Source organism: Eumetopias jubatus, unplaced genomic scaffold (assembly GCF_037043125.1).
Source record: "Eumetopias jubatus isolate StellerSeaLion01/CBP00866 unplaced genomic scaffold, mEumJub1_p1.0 scaffold_3, whole genome shotgun sequence".
NCBI classification, from domain to species: domain Eukaryota; kingdom Metazoa; phylum Chordata; class Mammalia; order Carnivora; family Otariidae; genus Eumetopias; species Eumetopias jubatus.
Window position 1 is genome coordinate 29,991,645 of NW_028274809.1, and position 22,134 is coordinate 30,013,778.

At 39.2% G+C, this 22,134-nt stretch overlaps 1 protein-coding gene across 1 annotated transcript in view; it reads right to left on the reverse strand.

The window, feature by feature from the left end:
* The window catches only part of ADAM23 (ADAM metallopeptidase domain 23), a 165,454-nt gene that overhangs the window by 96,262 nt on the left and 47,058 nt on the right, over positions 1 to 22,134 (reverse strand). The window lies entirely within an intron of this gene.

Consider the following 22,134-nt stretch of genomic DNA (forward strand, 5'->3'; position numbering starts at 1 on the left):
AGGGACAGTGGGGCCATCCCCATACAGTCCTGGGGGAAGTATGCTCCAAAAATTTTATATCTAGCCAAGTTATTCTTTAAGTATAAATATGGCAATAAATAAACATTTTTGTACATTCAAGAATTCATGAGCTACAACACTTAAAAATCTATCTTGAACAACAGACAATTCCAGTCAAGCAAAATACAAATAATTCAGGAAGAATGGAGAAGCCATGGTAAAAAAAAAAAGGACTCAAGTTGGACACCGAACCCCTTAAGTTTAAGTTATGGGAATTGTAAGGATTGAACAAAACACAAATGTTACAAACCTTGACAATGTAAAAAGAATATTATAACTAACAGGTAAGGAAGAAAGTGGAAGAAGGATAAATATGTTAATTTCTTCTTCATTCTAATATACAATCTAGTTGAAACGTTCTTTTCTTCAATCACTCTAAACAATGTTCTTCATTGTTCAGCAAGTAACATTTCATCATGAAGAAATATTCATCTGACCTTCATCAATTTCTTTCATTTCGATTCTTTTTCTTTCATTAAATTTAATATTTATTAAATTCCAAGTTTGTTAAATTTAATCACTTATGTTTAAAGTATCATTATAGAATAACCTCTCTTCTGTAAATGATCTACCAAACCCTCCCATCTGTATGCATAGAGTTCTCTGAATTAAGTTTACAAATGTTAATAATGGCGAGTTCTGAATGGTAATTTTCAACTTTTTCTTCTGTACTTTCTTGTACTGACTTTGAATTTTATAATAAGCAGTATTGTTTTTACAAAAACAATAAAATATTTCCTTCGGAAAATTACTTTCGATGTAACAGTTACTCTTCTATGCCTCAGAAATATAAAAATTTCTGACAATTAAAAGGAAACTAATCTAAACATCCTCCATTAGCTGCTTTTTATATGACAGTTCAGTAACAACAGGTCTGTAAATTCAGTATTGCGGATGAAGAAGTAACTTGGGATATCCATTACTTTGTCATGGCAAGCTGCCATTCTAATGAACATCAGCTTTTGGATGGAAATCAGTAAGACTGAACTTTGCCAGTGATCTCAGAGAGGAAAGTTGAGAGAATGATCCATTGAGCTACTAAGGTGCTTTGTTACAAGTCATGCTGTTGCTGACTTCTCAGAAATAAGAAAAGATCTTTATTCCTCAAATATACTTGAAACTTGGTAGGTGCTCAATGCATGCTAACATCTACTTTAAGAAGTAATACCTGAAAAGTAGAGGACTTTATTGAGCCCTTTACTTTTCTAAATACTATTGGGAAAGTAATTTAAAATGAACTAGGCAATGAAAAAAAAAAGAGGAAAGCTACCTTTTTTATCTCTTCTTCCCCATTCTCTTCATACCCTTATCTCGATTGGAAAACAGATCTAGAAGTGAAGGAATTCCAAGCAGGCTGCACAGTGATCACTGCCCTATAGACCTGTGCTCTATGATCACCATCTCCTCCCAGCTTAGATATTAAGGGCTTGAATAAAGTCTAGCATGAAATAAAGGACACTCGTGCAAAGTTTAAAGACAACTACAAACTGAAAAGCATGTTTGCATTTTTATATCAGTGAGACCAAACACAAACATAAAATTATGACTTGAAAAGACACAACACTGGACATTCAGACAAAATCCCCCTAAGAAAGCACACTTTTGAATGATGCTTCTGGTAAAACTCCATAAAGTAAATCCCATCAGCAACAATCTGACCGCCATTTGTCACCTAGAATGTCATGACTTTATCAACTGTCAAAGCTTTCAATATGCTTTCTTCTTGTTAAAAAAAAAATAGACCTGCATTTATTTCTAACTATATCAATGTTGAAAAGCAAAAAGTCCTTAAATAGGTGTGAATCTCCTTTTATTGCAAGATAATGTACAGTCCCACAATGTTTCTCAGATCCTCTGAACACTCTTACATTTTTTAAAATTATTTCAACCAACCAACCCTCTTTTGTTTATACTTCTAGGTTTAGTGAATCATTAAGTTAGGCAAATGCCTACTGTTCAGTGTCAAAATACAAGATGGCTAACTGGAAAAGATTTTTCTCATTCCACAAAGACAAAGCTAAGAGTCGTAATTATGCACCTGTTAAGAAATTAACTTTCTTGTCAGCAACAGAAAAATTAAAATTGTTTCCAGTTGATTAGGAAGCATAGAGGCTTTATCCTTCCAACGGCAAACACCCATAAAAATAAAAAGATTGAATCTGCAACAGTAGAAGGTAAAATTCAAATGAAGGTAGCCTGTTTACCTGGACATGCAAATATGGATGTCAAGCTGTAACTGAGGAAAAGTCTGACAGAGTGAAGACCAGAGAGTGGGAACATAGGAATATTAAGGTGCATGATGGTTTATATTGTAAGCGGGTGGAAGAGCCCTGGGGAAAGACTGCCAAACTGAGGTTCTCTGCTACCTACCAAAAAACACCAACCACTTGCTGCACCTCAGGAACAGAGGCTTAAGACCACCACATCTTACTTTTCAGCTGAAGTTGCTACTGCTCGCATCCCCAGCCTGTTCCCTCTTTATTCCCCAATCATCCTGCCTTCCCCAGAGTCAGCACGTGGTAACTCATTCCTCCCCAGAAGCCCTTTCCTCTGCAAAACTCGCTCAAATATGACAACAAATAACTAGGAACATAAAGATTGCCTTTTTTTTTGTAGAGACTGTAGTGATGGAAAATAATGCATGGCTTATCTAGAGCCTTGATAAGAAATTCCAAGGAGCCTGGTGGCCTCTGAGAGGCATATGTTAACTTGGGGGAAAGAAACAATGCAGTCTTGTGAGAGAACTCAAAACTTTTAAGTCTAACCCTTCTTAATGTGATGATCCACTTTATGTCAACACCCAACTAGGCTAGCCCCTCCTAGGAATCAATGTGAGTCTGTGTTGCCCCTAGAGATTCCAAACTCTCTCCCAAGGAGAGGACAAACTGGATGAAAACCTGGATTTCCTTGCACCTAGATGGGGCTGCCTCTTTAAAGAGACCATGCAACTCTAGAGCTAATATATTGATTAAATCCCAGGCTACCACTAACTAGATGTGTGATCTTAACATGAAAGATCTAATTCTCTTTGCCTCGGTTTCATCATCTGGGTTCATCATCTCCTGGGTTGTAGTGAGGATTAAATGAATCAGTTCACATAAAGCACTTTGAACACACTGGAAGTTCTCAGTAAGTCAATTATTATTCATTTTTGCCTGAATCCCAAGTCTTGCTAACTTCATCCATCCGAGTTAAAATTTTTATCCTTTGGCTGATAGTTCTGGAGATGAAAACCATTGTTCTAATCTAAACCATTGTTGCTAGAAGCCTAGGGTTGCAAATATACCCACCTGCAAATTTAAGAGCTGGTAGGTTTGATAGCCCTTCTTGCTCTGCAAGCCGCCTCGCTCTACCAAGTCAGGAGAGGAAACCTTATGGGAATCAAGTCTGGTATTTAATACATTGAAATCTACATTCTTAGTCCCAGAGTCCTCATCAAATTTCTGAACACCCACTTTTCCTTCTATTTAATCTTTACTATTTAAATAACTTAAAAGATTTATTACAGGGACACCTGGGTGGCTCAGTTACTTAAGCCTCCGCCTTTTGATTTCAGCTCAGGTCATGATCTCGGGGTTGTGAGATGGACCTGCATTGGGCTCTGTGCTCAGTGCAGAGCCTGCTTGAGGTTCTCTCTCTCCCTCTCCCTCTGCCCCTCCCCTGATTTGTGCACACACACTCTCTCTAAATAAATAAAATCTTTTAAAATAAATAAAATAAAAGATTGATTATGCAGTGTACAGTTTTATAATTCCAAACACATAATCTATAGTCACATACATAAGAGCCCTCTAGGAAATACACTCCATCCTGGGAAAGGAAAACGACAAGAGCTACGACCTGGAAATTCTAGGTTCCAGGACTCAACACATAGCAGAGTCACCCTGGGCAAAAGAGTCTATTACTGAATTTCAGGGTCTTCATCTGTAAGTGGTAAAATTTGGTGCAAACTCTATAAATTACAGAGTATGTATCAGACTGATAGGTATGTTTCTAAAGTTATTCTGTTATAAAGTAGAATAATACCCCTTATTTTCCAGACCTCCGATTCCTGATCCTCTTAACCACCTGGAAAGTGGCCAGCATTCAGGACACAAGGCAAAAGACTCACTGAGTCTGAAATCATTATTTTAAAGGTGGTCCATCTCTTACACTTGGCTAGAGAAGACTTCAAGTCTTTATTCAAGGTTATTAATTCTTGATTTACCTAAAATGCTAATAATTTTGGTTATTTCTTATTCTGGCTATAACATATTAAAAAGCAAAAGAGCTGGGTTGACATAGCAGTTTCACTGGGAGGCGAAATTAGAGCCCACAGCACAAAAAGACCCACGATGCCTATTACACTGCTGGTCCAGCAAGCAAACAACCTTGTATGTTAAAACCAAAAAGTGAAAATACATCTAATATATATTCTACCAAAGAAACAGAAAAATACCCATTTGGGGAGGATTCTTTCAAAAATAACTCATTTTTTTAAGTTTAGCATTTCAAGGAAGAAACTATAGTTATCTTCAAAACCCCCTTACAGTGAAACAATCCATGCCCCAGCAACCTTATATTTTTTAAGTTTCACAATATTAGACCTTTAAAAACAGCCCTTTGTAGGCTTTAGGTGATGGAAAAAGATAGGTCAAAATTTACATTGTTTCAGCATACACAATTTTGTAAGTGAAGCCGTGATAAATTTGAGCGGTTTTTAAATAGAACCTTACTACAGTTTTCAATCAAGTGCTTCCATGAATAGAAAGATACACAAGAGACTGTTTAGAAATGCTTACACCAGGCAAGTCCAGAATCAATTTATGACAGAATATTGGGCAAGAGATCATGAAGCATCAAGAAGTAGAAAGTGCACTTTGTTGGAGGAACCGAACACCTATTACGGGTCTGTTCCACATGCTGGTCTCCCCCACACTGCCACTCGGCTGGTTCTCCGTGTACCATTTGATAAGCCAAGGCTCAGATAGTGTCATTATTTCTCCAAGTGGCAGAATTAGAATGCAAATTGAAACATTTAGCTATAACCTGAAGCATACTTTCCACCTCACCACACTATTTTCTCGCTCCTTACACAAATCCTGACTGACTGCCCCTCTACCTTGTGTCCAGCAATGTTCTAGTTGCTGATGGGTCATGTATTCCTTCATCCCTCCTAGTATTCTCACCTCTTACCATACAAACTTTTCTTCTTATTCCACAGTTAGAAAAGGCTCTCTTGGCATTTGGTATGACACTTAACTTTAAATTAGTATGAATCCAGGGACTCTTGGGTGGCTCAGTCGGTTGAGTGACCGACTCTTGATTTCAGCTCAGGTCATGATCCCAGGGCGGTAAGACTGAGCCCAAAGTGGGGCTCCGTGCTCAGCCAGGAGTCTGCTCCAGGATTCTCTCTCTCCCTCTCCCTTTGCCCCCACCACTCACTCGCACGTGTGCGCGCTCTAGCTCTCTCTAAAGTAAATAAATAAATCTTCCAAATAAATAAATAAATAAATATGAATCCAATTCTTTAAAGTGAATATGCTTCTCCTTTGTAATTATGCAAACTTTTCAAATTAATACCGTGACAACGTCGAAAGACACGGTGCACTAGAAGAGTAAAATTTCCATTACCCGAAGGCTCAGGGTGGCCTGACTAAATTAATGCAATCCCAAGGGAACCAATTTATACTGAAGGAGATGCTGCTTCACCTTATATGGTTTAATCTTATATTTCTGAAATCATTAACCAATAAAAATAAGCAATAGCTCCCCAACATACAGAAAATAACTATGCTTAGAGGAAAAAAACACTTGCCCCATCCTACAAATGAATGGGATTTAAACACTACTGAGCATTATGCTTTGCTCAAGAGGACTGTTGCAGACTTTCTATAGAGCAATCCTGCAGTACTACATCAAATTACGTATATATCTGTCCTATGACCCAGCAATCCTGCTCCCGGGTATATGCCCCTGAGAAATTCTTACACAGGCAAAGGGTTCATAGGTCCATTACAATATGGCTTGTGGCTGTAGAAACCCGAAGGAAATCTAGATTTCTTCCCATGGGGAAATGGAAGAGTGTTAGATACCCTCCAGGGGATACTCTCTAACAGCTAGGTTGAGAGAGATATACACAGTTACAAGCATAGGTTTTTAAACATTGTGTTGAGTAGAGATCTGTGGCATAACACTATTTATAAAATAAAATTAAATGCCCACAAAACTATAATATCTATGTTTATAAGAACACGTACAAATTGGGACGCCTGGGCGGCTCAGTCGGCTAAAGCGTCTGCCTTCGGCTCAGGTCATGATCCCAGGGTCCTGGGATCCAGTCCTGCATCAGGCTTCCTGCTCAGCAGGGAGTCTGTTTCTCCCTCTGCCCCTCCCCCCACTCATGCTCTCTCTCTCTCTCTCTCTCTCTCTCTCTCTCAAATAAATAATTTTTTGAAATTATTAAAAAAAGAACACATACAAATAAAAGACCATATAAAACACCTGAGGATGATTGCCTCATTAGGATAGGAGTGAGGAGAATAAGAAGACTGGAGATAGACAAGAATGAAAACATCCTACAGTACTGGGCCTCATCCTGGCCAATGACGTAGTGTGCCATGAATGCGAAACATGATTAATGACCCAAATGTTTGTGTACACCAGCCCTCTGCACCTGAAGTTATGTGAAAATTAAAGGGATATCAGTCATAATCACCAAAGCACGCTCTTTATGAGTGCTTGACTTCTACTATTCTTCAACTCAATGCAAAATACTGATTTTTACCACTAATATTTGTTGTACATAGTAAAGATTCAATGTTATTGAAAAGAACACGCATTCAAAAAATATTTATTTCATAAACTCGGAGGAAATGTTTTTGCTGGCTCACAGTAACACCGGAGAAAATCACTAGTTATTTATGAAAAGTTTTTACATGAATTCTTCAGAAGTTGACCTGTTTTGAACAAAGATAAATGGTTAAAAACTTGGCCAATTTAAAGGGCACACCCTTCAACACAAGGTGCCTGCTGTGTGCATGTTAAAAGAAAATATTCAATCAGATTTGGATGCTAGGTCTGTTAAGAATAATAAATATAGGGGCGCTTAGGTGGCTCAGTCGTTTAAGCCTCCGAGTCTTGATCTCAGCTCAGGTCTTGATCTCAGAGTCATGAGTTCAAGCCCTGCATTGCGCTCCCTGCTGGACATGGAGCCTACTTTAAAAAGTAATAATAGTAAATATAAAAAATAATAAATACAAAGTATGTTCTTTATATATTTTGGATATTAACCCCTTCTCGGATATATTATTCACAAATATCTTCTCCCATTTGGTGGGCTATCTTTTTGCTATGTTGGTGGTTTCCTTCAGTGTGCAAAAGCTTTTTATTTTGGTGTAGTCCCCAGCAGTTGAATTTTGCTTTGGTTTAGAGTACATTTATCATGATGAGCACTGAGTAATGTATAGAATTATTGCATCATTATATTGTACAACTGAAACTAATATAATACTGTATGTTAATTACACTATAATTAAAAATATAAATTTAGAGGCATCTGGGTGGCTCAGTCAATTAAGCATCTGACTCTTGATCTCAGCTCAGGTCTTGATCTCAGGGTCATGGGTTTGAGCCCTGCACTGGGCTCCACGCTGGGTGTGGAGCCAACTTAAAAACATATATATATATACACACACACACACACACACACACACACACACACATATATATACACATATATACATATATATGTAAGTCAGCGTGTTTTTTATATTATTCTCCCCAATACAATCAAATAAGTAACCGATTATCAAGTTTGATTTTTGAAATAGCCTAATATTGTCTCCGAAGAAGACATTAAAAATATTTTTAGGTTACTGCATTTCAATTTTAACCAGAATACTAAAATATTTTAACATATTTGTATGCAATTTTAAAAAAAAACTAAATTATACTTAACACATTGGGTTTTATGTCTACTAATGGGTAGTCAGTTATTAACTGTTCTCTTAATAGACTGTATTGAGTTCAATTCATCTGTAAAACACATTGAGACAAAAAATCTGGCAGAATTCATCCTGAGATTGCTTTCACCTTGTAGAAAGTTCTTCCAGACTTCAAAATACCATTTTTAAGCTGCAAAAGCCTCCTGCTGTTTAATAGTACTAAGCACTGACAGGGACAAACTATAAATAACTTATTACATGCTTAAAAAAATACTTTTCAATTATTAGAAAAATTCTTTTTATAACTTTCCAATCTTTTCTTCTTGAAAAATGATCTGTATTCTTATTTCATATTCTAGGGGAACACCTACAAGCAGAATCTTGGCTATTTTGAAGTAACAATAGCAATCTCATGACCAATTTCTAGAAATTGCTGATAATTGAAGTAGACTAATATTCAGTCTCTATGAGTGAGAGGTTTTAAGTGCAAAAAGTGAAAGTGAGAGGTAAAAAATGACAGAGAGATAGAAGAAAAGGGCTTCATAAGGCAGCCACAGTCTAAGAATCAGCTACCTCAGGCTTGGAGGTGTTCTGGAACACACTAGGAGACCACCCAGTGGGGTAAGAAGGATGTGAAAATCAGCTAGGGAATTGGACTGCATGATTCTCAATGCATGTAAGCCCCATCTGTCATGATTCAAAGGAAGTTCAAGAAGAAGCTGTAAGTTGTTCTTGAAAACAGGAACCAAATATACAAAACACCTGTAATCATTTTCACTCAAGAGTCACAATTACAGACTTTGTAAATCCCTCCAATTTCAAAGCGGAGACTGAAAAGTAGAACACTTCAGCCAAGTCAGCAAAGGCAGAAAACTTGCCTAACTCTGTCTCCTTTACTACAAGAAACAAGACCTTTCAAAAGGGCATTTATTTTATTTTTGTGTTTGTTTCCAGTGTTTATTTAAATTCTAGTTAGTCAACATATAGTGTAGTATTAGTTTCAGGAGTAGAATTTAGTGATTCATCACTTACATACAACACCCAGTGCTCATCACAAGTGCCCTCCCTAATACCCATCACCCACTTAACTCATCTCCCCACCCACCTCCCTTCATCAGCCCTCAGTCTGTTTCTCTATAGTTAAGAGTCTGTTTTATCGTTTGCCTCTCTCTGTCTCCCCCACTCCCTCCATCGACTGATAAATGGATGAAGAAGTTGTGGTATATATATATACATATATATATGATATTACTCAGGCATGAAAAAGAATGAAATCTTGTCATTTGCAATGATGTGGACTGAGCTAGAGTATTATGCTAAGCTAAATAAATCAGTCAGAGAAAGGCAAATACCATATGATTCATTCATATGTGGAATTCAAGAATTAAAAGGACATTTATATCTTGACTTTAGACTCTGAAGAACACCAGAATAGAAAATATTCTGTAATTAAATCCAAGTCTCAAAAGATAATTTGGACTATGCTTTCTTCAAATATTAAGAAAACATCTTCTATTTTAAATAAATAAATAAAAGCATGAGGCTGCTATATTCAAAGCCCTAACTGAGAAGTGGAAGATGACAGAGGGATCAATGGATGGAAAAGCATGGCAGGAAAGTATCCCCCAGCTACCCAGACTCCTCTCCCAGGTGAAGGCAGATGACAGTGGATTCAGCTCAAAGACACACGTGCTTACATTCTTGGACTTCGCTTAATGCCAAGAACGCAGCAAAGACTGACCCTCTGGATTTCACACAAAGGAAGGAGATGGGCTTCAATGCTACTCTAGAGAAAACATTGCTACAGTGCTGTTGGTCAAATTATACGGAGGAAAACATTTGGATTCCAGGGTCTGTATCATCCACTGCTGTGGCAGAGATAAGTCTTAGCACCAATTTTCATGAATGTAGTAATATCATCCATTAGCATAGTTAACTACCCACATACCTGTGCGACACACCTGCTCAGTAACACTTTAAGGATCTGTGGATTTTTTTACTTTAAGAGCCATGTAATTTAATTATTACCTACCAGGAAGTGGATTTCAAAGAAAGAGCCAAAAATATTGGTTCTCTTTTGGTTTTCTATATAGCTTTGCTATAGGACAGTGGGTACAACATTATGAGATACTCTACACTGACATTAGTATCTCCTAATCAGTATAACTAGGCATTAAGCAAGCCTTCTATACTGGGCCTTACAGGAAGAAAAACAGAATTTCCTGCGTATAAAACACACAAAAAATAACTTTTTAAACAAGTTACACAATTTTTAATCATAAAGAGTTCTTCCACACCGCAGATCTTGAGGAGAGGTATCAAGTCAAAACAAGGAAAATGCAGTACGGGCATTGTGGTGATGGTGCCGGCTGCAGGAACGCTTGCCCCCTTTAATCCACAGACCTGAAAACCCTGCCTCAAACTGCTTTCATCAAAAAAAAAAAATCTAATAATTTTTGCAGTTTATTCATTATTTATAGTTCACCAAATTGCAAGGACACAAAGAGCCCAGGTGTTCAAAGCTGGATGAAAAGACAGATATAGTATTTACTTCTCAAAGCAGTGCTGTCACTAAATGTTTCTATCCAGTCATGAGTACATTAGTGATCGTATAGGAAGAGAATTAACTAAACCTCCCAAGGGAAACAGGCACATCTGCATTGTTAACCTCGGTAAAATACCAGTACTTCATTTTTACAGCTCAAAAAACTACTCCTGGCTGGGAAGCTGGTTCAGGTAGAGATACTAGTGAGAAAAAGATGCAAAATAACTCCCTGTATCATCAGCCCATCACTCGTATGTATCCAGTAAAGACCATCCCTTATCAAACATTGACTCACCAGCAAGAAAAAAATGAGTGCTCAAAAGAGTTACTGCCCCACACCCCAACCGAAAGTCTTATCTACTCATCCTTGAATTATTCCTCCTTCAAAATTCAGCTCAACCAACTCTTCCTCTTTGTAGCTTTCCCTAATCCCACCCTAAATTATGGGCTCCTTAAAGAAGTTACATCTTCTTCTTCTTTGTTTCCCCATAATGTAGCATAGCGCAGCAGGATGAGCGAGGGCGGGTGAGCGCTAATAGTCACATAAAGAAACCCTTCACCATCATCTGAATAGCTTTAAAGAGCAAAGCATCTCCTTAGGGTCAAGTACCAGGTCAGTCAGTGCTTAATGAATAAATACTGAGTAATGAGGAAGAGCCTCAGACGCAATTAAGTCTCTAAGAAATTCTAGGGATTTATAAGAGACATAGTCTTGTCCTCATGCTGTGAGATCCTGCCTGTCACATAGTTTAGTCTGATTTATTGCATGTGTGAAGTCATTTGGGCAAAAAATAAAAGAGGAAGACATGAAATGTGCACTCTACAATGTGTTAGAGATTTTCTGCCTCTCATTTGAAAAAAATATTCCTGTAAGAAAGATAAATATATTTTTCATTTAGAAATTATCTTAATTGAAATGAGGACTTGAAACTACTGCAGAAATTGTCTTATGGAAAAACCTATATAGATTGGTTTGTTTTTAAACATAACCAAAATATAAAGCACATAGATATCATCATGGTAGATGAATTAGGCTGATTGTTTAAAGAGCTCACTTTTATAAACAAATCATAATAAACAATAGTTAGGATTCTAATACTGGGGATTCTAATATTACAAGTAATTTTAAAGGATAAGGGAAAATGACTTTAAATGATGATTCTAGCCTATGAATCATCAAAAACAATGGTTCTAGAAATAACACACTCCTTATTGGTAGCAGATGATGGCCAAGAATCTTAATGAGCCTTTTATCTGATGTTAAGCTCTTACTTCATATAAATCTTTACAGTAGTAAGAGGAAATGTTTTTTAATTTATCTTTATTATGTTATGTTAGTCACCATACATTACATCATTAGTTTTTGATGTAGTGATCCATGATTCATTGTTTTCGTATAACACCCAGTGCTCCATTCAGTACGTGCCCTCTTTAATACCCATCACCAGGCTAACCCATCCCCCACCCCCTCCCCTCTAGAACCCTCAGTTTGTTTCTCAGAGTCCATAGTCTCTCATGGTTCGTCTTCCCCTCTGATTCCCTCCCTTCATGTTTCCCTTCCTTCTCCTAATGTCCTCCACGCTATTCCTTATGTTCCACAAATAAGTGCAACCATACGATAATTGACTTTCTCTGCTTGACTTATTTCACTTAGCATAATCTCCACCAGTCCCATCCATGTTGATGTAAAAGTTGGGTATTCATCCTTTCTGATGGCTAAGTAGTATTCCATTGTATATATGGACCACATCTTCTTTTTTTTAATAATTTTTATTGTTATGTTAATCACCATACATTACATCATTAGTTTTTGATGTAGTGATCCATGATTCATTGTTTGTGCATAACACCCAGTGCTCCATGCAGAACGTGCCCTCTTTAATACCCATCACCAGGCTAACCCATCCCCCCACCCCCCTCCCCTCTAGAACCCTCAGTTTGTTTTTCAGAGTCCATCGTCTCTAATTGGACCACATCTTCTTTATCCATTCGTCTGTTGAAGGGCATCTTGGCTCTTCCCAGTTTGGCTATTGCAGACATTGCTGCTATGAACATTGGGGTGCATATGGCCCTTCTTTTCACTACATTTGTGTCTTTAGGGTAAATACCCTGTAGTGCAATTGCTGGGTGATAGGGTATTTTTAATTTTTTGAGGAACCACCACACTGTTTTCCAAAGTGGCTGTACCAACTTGCATTCCCACCGACAGTGCAAGAGCGTTCCCCTTTCTCCACAACCTCTCCAACATTTGTTGTTTCTTGCCTTGTCAATTTTTGCCGTTCTAACTGGTGTAAGGTGGTATCTCAATGTGGTTTTGATTTTAATTTCCCTGATGGCTAATGATGATGAACATTTTTTCATGTGTCTTAGCTATTTGTATATCTCTTTTTGAGAAGTGTCTGTTCATGTCTTCTGCCCATTTTTTGACTTGATTATTTGTTTTTTGGGTGTCAAGTTTGAGAAGTTCTTTATAGATCTTGGATATCAGCCCTTTGTCTGTAGTGTCATTTGCAAATATCTTCTCCCATTCTGTGGGTTGCCTCTTTGTTTTGTTGACTGTTTCCTTCGCTGCGCAGAAGCTTTTTATCTTGATGAAGTCCCAAAAGTTCATTTTTGCTCTTGTGTCACTTGCCTTTGGAGATGTATCTTGAAAGAAGTTGCTGTGGCCAATGTCAAAGAGGTTACTGTCTATGTTCTCCTCTAGGATTTTCATGGATTCCTGTCTCACATTGAGGTCTTTCATCCATTTTGAATTTATCTTTGTGTATGGTGTTAGAGAATGGTCAAGTTTCATTCTTCTGTATATAGCTATCCAATTTTCCCAGCACCATTTATTGAAGAGGATTGTCTTTTTTCCATAGCATATTTTTTCCTGCTTTGTCGAAGATTATTTGACCATGGAGTTGAGGGTCCATATCTGGGCTCTCAATTCTGTTCCATTGGTCTATATGTCTGTTTTTGTGCCAGTACCATGCTGTCTTGGTGATCACTGCTTTGTAATATAGCTTGAAATTGGGCAACATGATGCCCCCAGCTTTGTTTTTCTTTTTCAACATTTCCTTGGTGATTTGGGGTTTTTTCTGATTCCATACAAATTTTAGGATTGTTTGTTCCAGCACTTTGAGAAATGTCATTGGAATTTTGATTGGGATGGCATTGAAGGTATAGGTTGCTCTGGGTAGCATAGACATTTTAACAATGTTTATTCTTCCAATCCATGAGCATGGAATGTTTTTCCATCTTTTTGTGTCTTCTTCAATTTCTTTCATGAGTGTTCTGTAGTTCCTAGAGTATAGATCTTTTACCTCTTTGGTTAGGTTTATTCCGAGATATCTTATGGGTTTCGGTGCTATTGTAAATGGAATAGTTTCTCTAATTTCTCTTTCTACAGTTGCGTTGTTAGTGTATAAGACAGCAACTGATTTCTGTGCATTGATTTTGTATCCTGCCACATTACTGAATTGCTGTATGAGTTCTAGTATTTTGGGGGTGGAGTCTTTTGGATTTTCCACATAAAGTATCATGTCATCTGCGAAGAGAGAGAGTTTGACTTCTTTGCCAATTTGAATAGTAAATTTGCAAATCTTAGAACCAAGAAGACCATCTTAAGGGCAGTTGGGGGAAGAGATTCCTTAAGTAAGACGAAATTTTAATAAATTATTGTTTAAGGCTAGATTTACATAAGGTATAACAGTACTGAAAATAAAGCAAGATATAAAAGACAAGTGATACAAAATTTATTTATCTGAGGTTCACTTTTGTAGAGCTTTTCAAACATAACTTCAGTGGGATTCCTTCATCACTGAAAAGTGTCTCAACTCTAAAAGGCTGTGATAGTGGGCACTCCTGTGTTCTGATTCCAACTCTGTCACTCATTAGCTGTGCGATTTTGTTAATTTCTCCAAGCCTGCCTTTTCTCTCACTCCATGCCTCACCTCTCTTGCTTACCTTCAGACTCTCACACTCTGACCCTCAAAACTTTGTCTGGCTAACTCTTAAGTCTTAGAACTGAGCTTAGACATTTAGCTTCCCATCCATTCCCATCCCAACTACACGTGATAAAAGCATCCTTTCTAGCCCCAACCCTGCCGTCCCCCGCCATGGCACAACTCAGACTGTCATTTAAACAGCTATGGACTTCTTTCTCCTCCATTGTTCTGTAAGCTTCATGAGGAAAGGACTTCTCACTGGTGGCTTCAACAGTGTCTGGCACTTAGCAGGTACTAAATACACCTTTCTGAAATAAGAAGTGCTCAGAATGGTTTATAAAAGGTTTCAATCCATGGAAATCTATTGATCAATCTACTGAGGCTAGAAAGAACTTCACGCACTTGGCTAATACAGAGTGTCAATATGAAATGTCCATTTAAGTGTAACATTTCTGGTCATTCACAAAACCATGGTTGCAGACACTAACCATTATGCTACCTAACATCCTGGCAACATCAGAACCAAAGGGATGTTCCTCTACGACAGGAAAACGTTTATATCTCCAAACAGACAGATAAACTTCTTCTATCACATAATGGTAATTACACGCCCCAGAATGTGGCTTTTCTCACCTGTCAGAAAAGTAAGATCTAAATTCAGTAACTACCATAATTAACTCATCTCAGATGCCTAGTATCATCTAATCCTCTCTGCCTTCCAATTTTTTATCAAGATTAACTCCTGCTGCAATTTTTATAAATTTGTCTGTCTTCAAAAGACCAAGCAGTGGAGGTACCTGCCTGGCTCAGGCAGGAGAGCATGCAACTCCCGACCTCAGGGTCGTGAATTCAAGCCCTATGCTGGGTGTAGAGCTTACTTAAAAAAATAAAAAATAAAAAAGACCAAGAAGTAGTCCAAAGAATGAATCAGGTCCAAGTTTTACTTGCCCACATTGTGCCTTAGGGTGGATACCTGCAAAGGGTCTTTTTTAATCATCAGTGAAGACACAGTCTCTTAATTTGCTAGACATGTCTTCTATTTCCTCGATTAAATAGTGCAATATGATCCCACTGACAATTAGATCCCTTTGATTTTGCTAGAAATTCTTAGATGACTTTTTTCCCTCTGTGGTGTTAGAGGCTATTGCCACAGATAGCTCTTTTCTAGACAATCACAGTCTTATCTCTGGGATCTTAAGAGTCTAAATCTAGCTCCTATGACCCTCCTGATTTTCTCAGCCTGGTGTTTAATTTCCCTGGGTTCCATCACCCATAACAATTATTGTCAACAGGCAAGAGGGTATGGGGTAAGGAAGTCTCGTAATTACCACAGGCAGAGGGCAAACATCCACTGTCCTTAACCACCCAGGAGTTATACTAAATCTCATCTACCTGTGGAAATAAAGAATCAGTACATAAATACCAATGGTTTAATTGGGATTTTATTTTTAATGTTTCTGCTATTATTATGTTTAATCGTGAAAGTCATTTCTCAAACTATTTTGAAATTAGGTCGGATACACATCCTAAAAAATGGAACTAGAACCTATTAATATGTGGCAATACTTTATTATATATTTTTCAAGAGTTTCTGGACCTGATCTATCAGCATAAAGATGGATCATCAAAAGCAAATGATAGTGATAACATCCAAAGCATCTAAAGCAATATAGGGTTAACTCTCCAACCCTAATGCCAAAGGAGACCTTATAGGTACTCACCTCATTAGAGAAAATATGGCAAAAAGAAGAGCTACCCAGCACTACAGAATCAAAATGTTTAGACCTAAACAGGAAAAGATGCCTTCGGGAAAGAAAGCCCACAGCAGCTCATCCCTGACAGCAATGGGAACCTTAGAATACTCTAGGGCCTCTAGGACAAATGAAAATCAATATTCATCCACATCATATTGCACGTGACACAGTGGCAATCAATACTTATGGCAACTTTGGGGACCTCTACATCTTAAGATTCCTTATCATCACAGAAATGTTTTCAAAGCCGCCAAAATAGTTTGGCCTTCCTAAAGCACATAAATGCAAAAGAGACCATAATCTCTCAAAACAGCACTTGGAAATTACAGTAGGAATATTAGCTAGGAAAGATCTACCAATTAACAAGCAACAGCTTACTGCTGAATGTCTCACTGCAATAAGTAAACAATAAATGAATTGGGATGTGTATTCATTTGCTAGAGCCACCATAACAAAGTACCACAGCCTGGTGACTAAAACAACAGAAACTTATTTCCTCCTAGTCCTGGAGGTTGGAAGTCCAAGATCAAGGTGTGCTCAGCGTTGGTTTCCTCTGAGGTCTCTCTCCTTGACTTGCAGATGGCCACCTTCTCACTGTGTCCTCACATGGTCTTTCCTCTGTGTCCAAATTTCTTCTTATAAGAACATTGGTCATATTGGGTTAGGACCCACCCTAAAGACTTCATTTTAACTTAATTACCTCTTTAAAGTCCTTTTCTCCAGGAGCACCTGGGCGGCTCAGTCAATTAAGCATCTGATTTCGGCTCAAGTCATGATCTCAGGGTCCTGGGATCAAGTCCCATGCATCTGGCTCCCCACCCAGCGAGGAGTCTGCTTGTCTCTCTGCCTCTGCACCAGCTCATGCACATGCTCTCTCTCTCTCTCTCTCTCAAATAAATAAAATCTTAAAAAATAATAATAAAATCCTTTTCTCCAAATATGGTTACATTCTGAGGTACTAAGGGTTAGGACTCCAACATATGAATTTTGGAGGGATACAGTTCAGCCCCACAGCAGATGGTCTGCTCAACAAACAGGATTATTTTAAATCCTATTGGGGACTTCGGGGTTTTCTTTATATTGTTAAAAATTGACTAAAATAGTTCAATTCTTTTTTCCTACTTAATGTGAGCAGATGAGCAATCATTAGCATTATGCCCGGCTCACTTGTAATTTAACAGTCCAGTGCTGTTATCAAAGCAGACACAGAATAAGGCTCCAGACTGACAGCCCATGCTGAATCCCAACATGTGACTAAATCTCCCCAGGCCTCAAGCTGCTCGGCTGTAAAATGGGTATTATTACATCTTCCTCATGGGGTTCTAAAAGTATTTAAGTAGGAGAAAATGGGTAAAGGGCTTAGCAGAGGGTCCATCACCATTATTGCTACTGTAGCAGAAAGCTTTCCTCTGCAGACCTCAGAAGTCAGGAAATAGAGCATTTAGCCTCTGAGTTAGGACCAATGGGCAGAAAGTAGGGAGGGGTCAGCACTGGCACGCTTGGCCAGCCAATCTTGGTTCAGAAGTCCCACAGATTCACAAGCTGACATGGAAGACAGAACAGCTCAGTGTCAGGCTAGCATACAAGCCATCTGCCTCATATTCTTTTCCAGCCACAGCCCCTAACTCCTGGTCCTGTTCACTCATGAAAGGAAAATGGGGCAGGAGGCCTGTCTTGTCTCTACATGTTCCTTCTTACAAACCAAATTTAAATTCAAATCTCCCAATCTGCAGAGCTGAAAGAGACTAAATTTCCCACTTAGAATCCAATGAATCCAAATAGGCAGTTCTCCTTCCATCTGCTCCTTGATGGTTTCTTCACCAGTCCTTACTCCCAACAGGAATCTGATGCTCTCCTGCTCCCACACCTTTGCTCCTGCACTTCCCTTGTGTGCAACACGCTTTTCCCCCTCCCATGTCTCCCCAAGTGGAAAGCATGTGGACATAGCAGACTCTGCCCTGCCCCACCTCTGGGCCCTCAGCAGCCACCTCAACACACTGCAGGCAGCTGACTGGGAAGACCCAGACTCCTGGTCTCAGGGCATGTTCTCTATCCAAGAGGAGGCACCGGAAGTACTCAAGAATTATTGCCCCCAGAAACAGCCCTCAACCAACAACAGACTGGCAGTTAGTGGACAAAACTCCAGCTTCCTCGCCTCTCAGGCGAGTCAGTCAGTTGGATGACATTCTGGGGAAGAATCCCCCAACTGCCAGGGTGCCCCCAGCAGAAATGAGCCGCAGTGGGAAATCAGGTTTTTTTGGCTCCCTTCTCTTCCACATCTCATATCCCCACTCCCTGAAGGTATTTCCTGGAGTGTTTGCCTCAGGGTCCGCTACCCGGGCACCCAAAGCCAAGACAGCACCCTTTAAGATGAACATCAAATCCCACCTTCCCCAGAAAACCTCCCCTCAGCGCCAAGGCCTCACTTCCTACCATATTTTAATACTATTTGTATATGTTTTCATCTCATTTTTCCTACTGTGGGTTCCCGGAGAGAATTCTTTTACACAGCTCTGAATTCCCTGGGCCGCTCAGCACAGTATCTTATGCAAACAAGATACTCTCAGTAAATGTTGACTGAATAAAGAATAAATTAACCATAATAATCAGCACAAAAGTCAGGTTCTTTATTTAACCTAACCGAAACTATATCAGTGTAGCTGTTTTCTTCTTTCAAAAGCATTGCATGAACTACTTTTAATGAGCAAATTACTATGTGCATATATTTCTTTAAATCGGCATTTTCTAGATATTCATCTCAAATCAAACACCCCTGATGCCCAGAAAAAATCAGAACAGAAACCTTTTCCTAAATCCAGAACTACCTTACTGAATGCATTACTTTGACGTTTACATTGTGCCTTTACACTTACTACTTCTTTGAGTGCATCCCTTTCCATACGGTGACAGTAAAGCCAGTTCAGTCGTCTGCATCCTTGCACCACCCCACCGTTCTGCACACATTCATCAGTACACACCTCAAACCCCATCCCTGGGTGAAGAGAAACTTCACTGTGAGCCAATGCAATGAGCTCCGCATAGAAGAGCATTGTAGTTGAGGTCTGTGTACTTCTCTCAGCTGGGCATGCTATACTGATTTTCTTCTTCCGAGATTCCTGGTGGCCCAATGTCAAATATCACCACTACCTATGTATGTATCCCAAGGCCAAATCTCAATATGATCCAGTCTAGCGGTGTCTTCCTGTAGGGTTTGTTGGAGGGTACAGAAAGCTTAACCTTTGTTGGGGGGCCAGTTACCACTCCATGTTCTAGCCAATGGAGTATGTACATGAAAGAATGGGGCCGTATAGGACAAGCCTTGACTCCCAGATACAATTTTCCTAATAAGTGACATTGGAGAAAGTGGCTGGAGCCTTGGACTAAGGGATTTTCCCATGAGCCTGCAGAAGTAGACTGACTCAGCCCAGCTACCCAGTTCCAAGCAGAAGAGCTACCATAACAAGTTTCTGAATATTTGTTCTGATTGCTAAGTGGAATCTAGAGGCACCAAGGGATTCCCCACCTTGCCCAGAAACAGACAGGCTAGTGTAAGAAGCTCTCAAAACCTAGTTCCATCATTTTAGATAAAGCAACCCTATCTATTAATACCCCGATTATGGCCCAGTGGATGTCAGGTTCTGCCCAACCGTGCTCATTACCTTCAGTGCGTACCAACCACAGGCCCACCTGTTCCTAATTTTTTTCTTCAGTCCCCTTTCAGCAGGGAAAAGATCATACAGTCCACTACCATCCTCTCATCTACAAAGTCAGAAAAAATACTGACTGAAACAGAAGTGGACTTGTGCCATTCTCATCAGGTCAGAAGCTCAATGAGATCAATGACTCTCTTCTTCAATGCTGAATCCCCCAACACACACAGACAGAAGAGAGGGAGGGCTTTCTGATGACTCTTCTTATAAGAACACTAACCCTATCAGATCAGGGATCCACCCTATAACTTAATTTAACCTAATTACCTCCTTATAGGCTCTATTTCCAAATACAGTCATGTTGGGGGTTAAGACTTCAATATAGGAATTTTAGAGAGACACAATTCAGTCCACAGCATTGAACCCACCCTTTCCAATAAGCAGACATGTATAAGTACCACACACCATCTCATTTAATCCTTACAACAACCTGCAGCTTAAGAAGAAAACTAAAGCTTAAGAAGTTAAGAATATATCCACACAATGGCATATTATTTATTTCTAGGAACTTCCCTCTCCCTTTTAAAATTTATTTATTTATTTATTTATTTATTTGAGAGAGAGCGTGCATGTGCGCAAGGGAGGGTGGGGTAGAGGGAGAGAGAGAATCTTAAGCAGGCTCCACACCCAGTGCGGAGTCAATGCTGGTCTCGATCCCACAACTCTGAGATCGTGACCCAAGCTAAAATGTAGAGTCAGACACTGAACCGACTGAGCCACCCAGGTGCCCCACAATGGCATATTATTTAATACAACATAGATGAACCTTGAAAACATGCTAAGTAAAAGAGGCCAGTCACAAAAGGCTACAAGTTGTATGAATCCATTTATATGAAATGTCCAGAATAGGCAAATCCACAGAGACAAAAAGTAGATGAATGGTTGCCAAGGGTTTGGGGAAGAGGGGAAAAGGAAATGTACAGGGTTTCTTTGTGGAGCAACAAAAATGTTCTGGAATTAGATAGTGATGTAATTGCACAAGTCTGTGAATATAACAAAAAACACTGAATGGTACACATTAAAGGAGTGAATTTTATGGCATGTGAGTTATTCAAGCTGTTATTAAAAAGAAGAAACTTGCCCAAGGTCACAAGGCTAGTAAATGGCAGCCCCCAGATTCAAACCCAGGTCTGTTTGATTCCAGAACCTGTGCTCTCAACCATTATGTAGCTCTGATTACTGTTACTCCCTAAAACATTTGCTGAGGACACCAGCAAATTTAATGGTAGGTGATATGGGCTTTGGCATAATTCCAATCACAAGTATGAAGGAGACAAACATTGGACTCCCCAGGACTTCCAAGGATCGATACACATTAAGCATTGTTAATCTAGTAAACCTTTTTAAACATTCTGAACTTGGAAAAACAGTTATTCTAGAAGAAAAACAAAAGAAAATTGAAAAGGGGAGTATCCTAAAAGGAAAATGACAAAAGTCCTATGAGGCCACGGCAAGGATTTTTTGGGCTAAGTAAAATGTAAATCCAATGGTATGACGTCCATGCTTACTGCCCTCCAATGGCTTCCCACCAAACACATCTCCACGGATGATGGCTCTTCATGATCTAGCTACATGGCTTCCTCTCTGACCTCATCTCAGCCTACCTCCACTGCACTTACTGTCCCCACTGTCCTCAGCTTTCCAGCTTTGGTGGTGGCTCATCTTTGACAATCAGTTTCAGCTCAATGTCCCTCCTCTGACAGACCTTCTGGCTTCTGTGACATCCAAATCATGTTAGCCACCCCCACGTGCTGTCCCTCTGATCACATATGATCTGTCTTTATTTAGTGAACAAAGCTCCATGGTGGGAGGTGGGGACCCCACTGCGGTCCCAGGCATACAACAGATGCTTGCTCAACATTTGGTGAACAAACCAATAAAACACACATCTCTGCCATGAGATGCCTCAGCAAGCCAGGGCCTCACTTTTCCAAACTATAAAAGCACAGAATCAAAAAGACTCCCCTCTCAGGAACCCACCTCAGGGTAGTCTTCACAAGCTGGTAGTCCAGGCCTGGTGAGCTCATTAACCATTTAGATTCTATGGCCACTGCTTCGATTAGTTTATGTTGATAACCGTATGCTTTCTTCCTTCACCCAGATTACATACTTACCATATACTTTTTTCCTTTTCCATTCTCCAACAATTTTAAATTGTTTAAGTAGTGTGGCCACTCCATGATGGATATGAGATCCCTCTTTCCTCAAAAG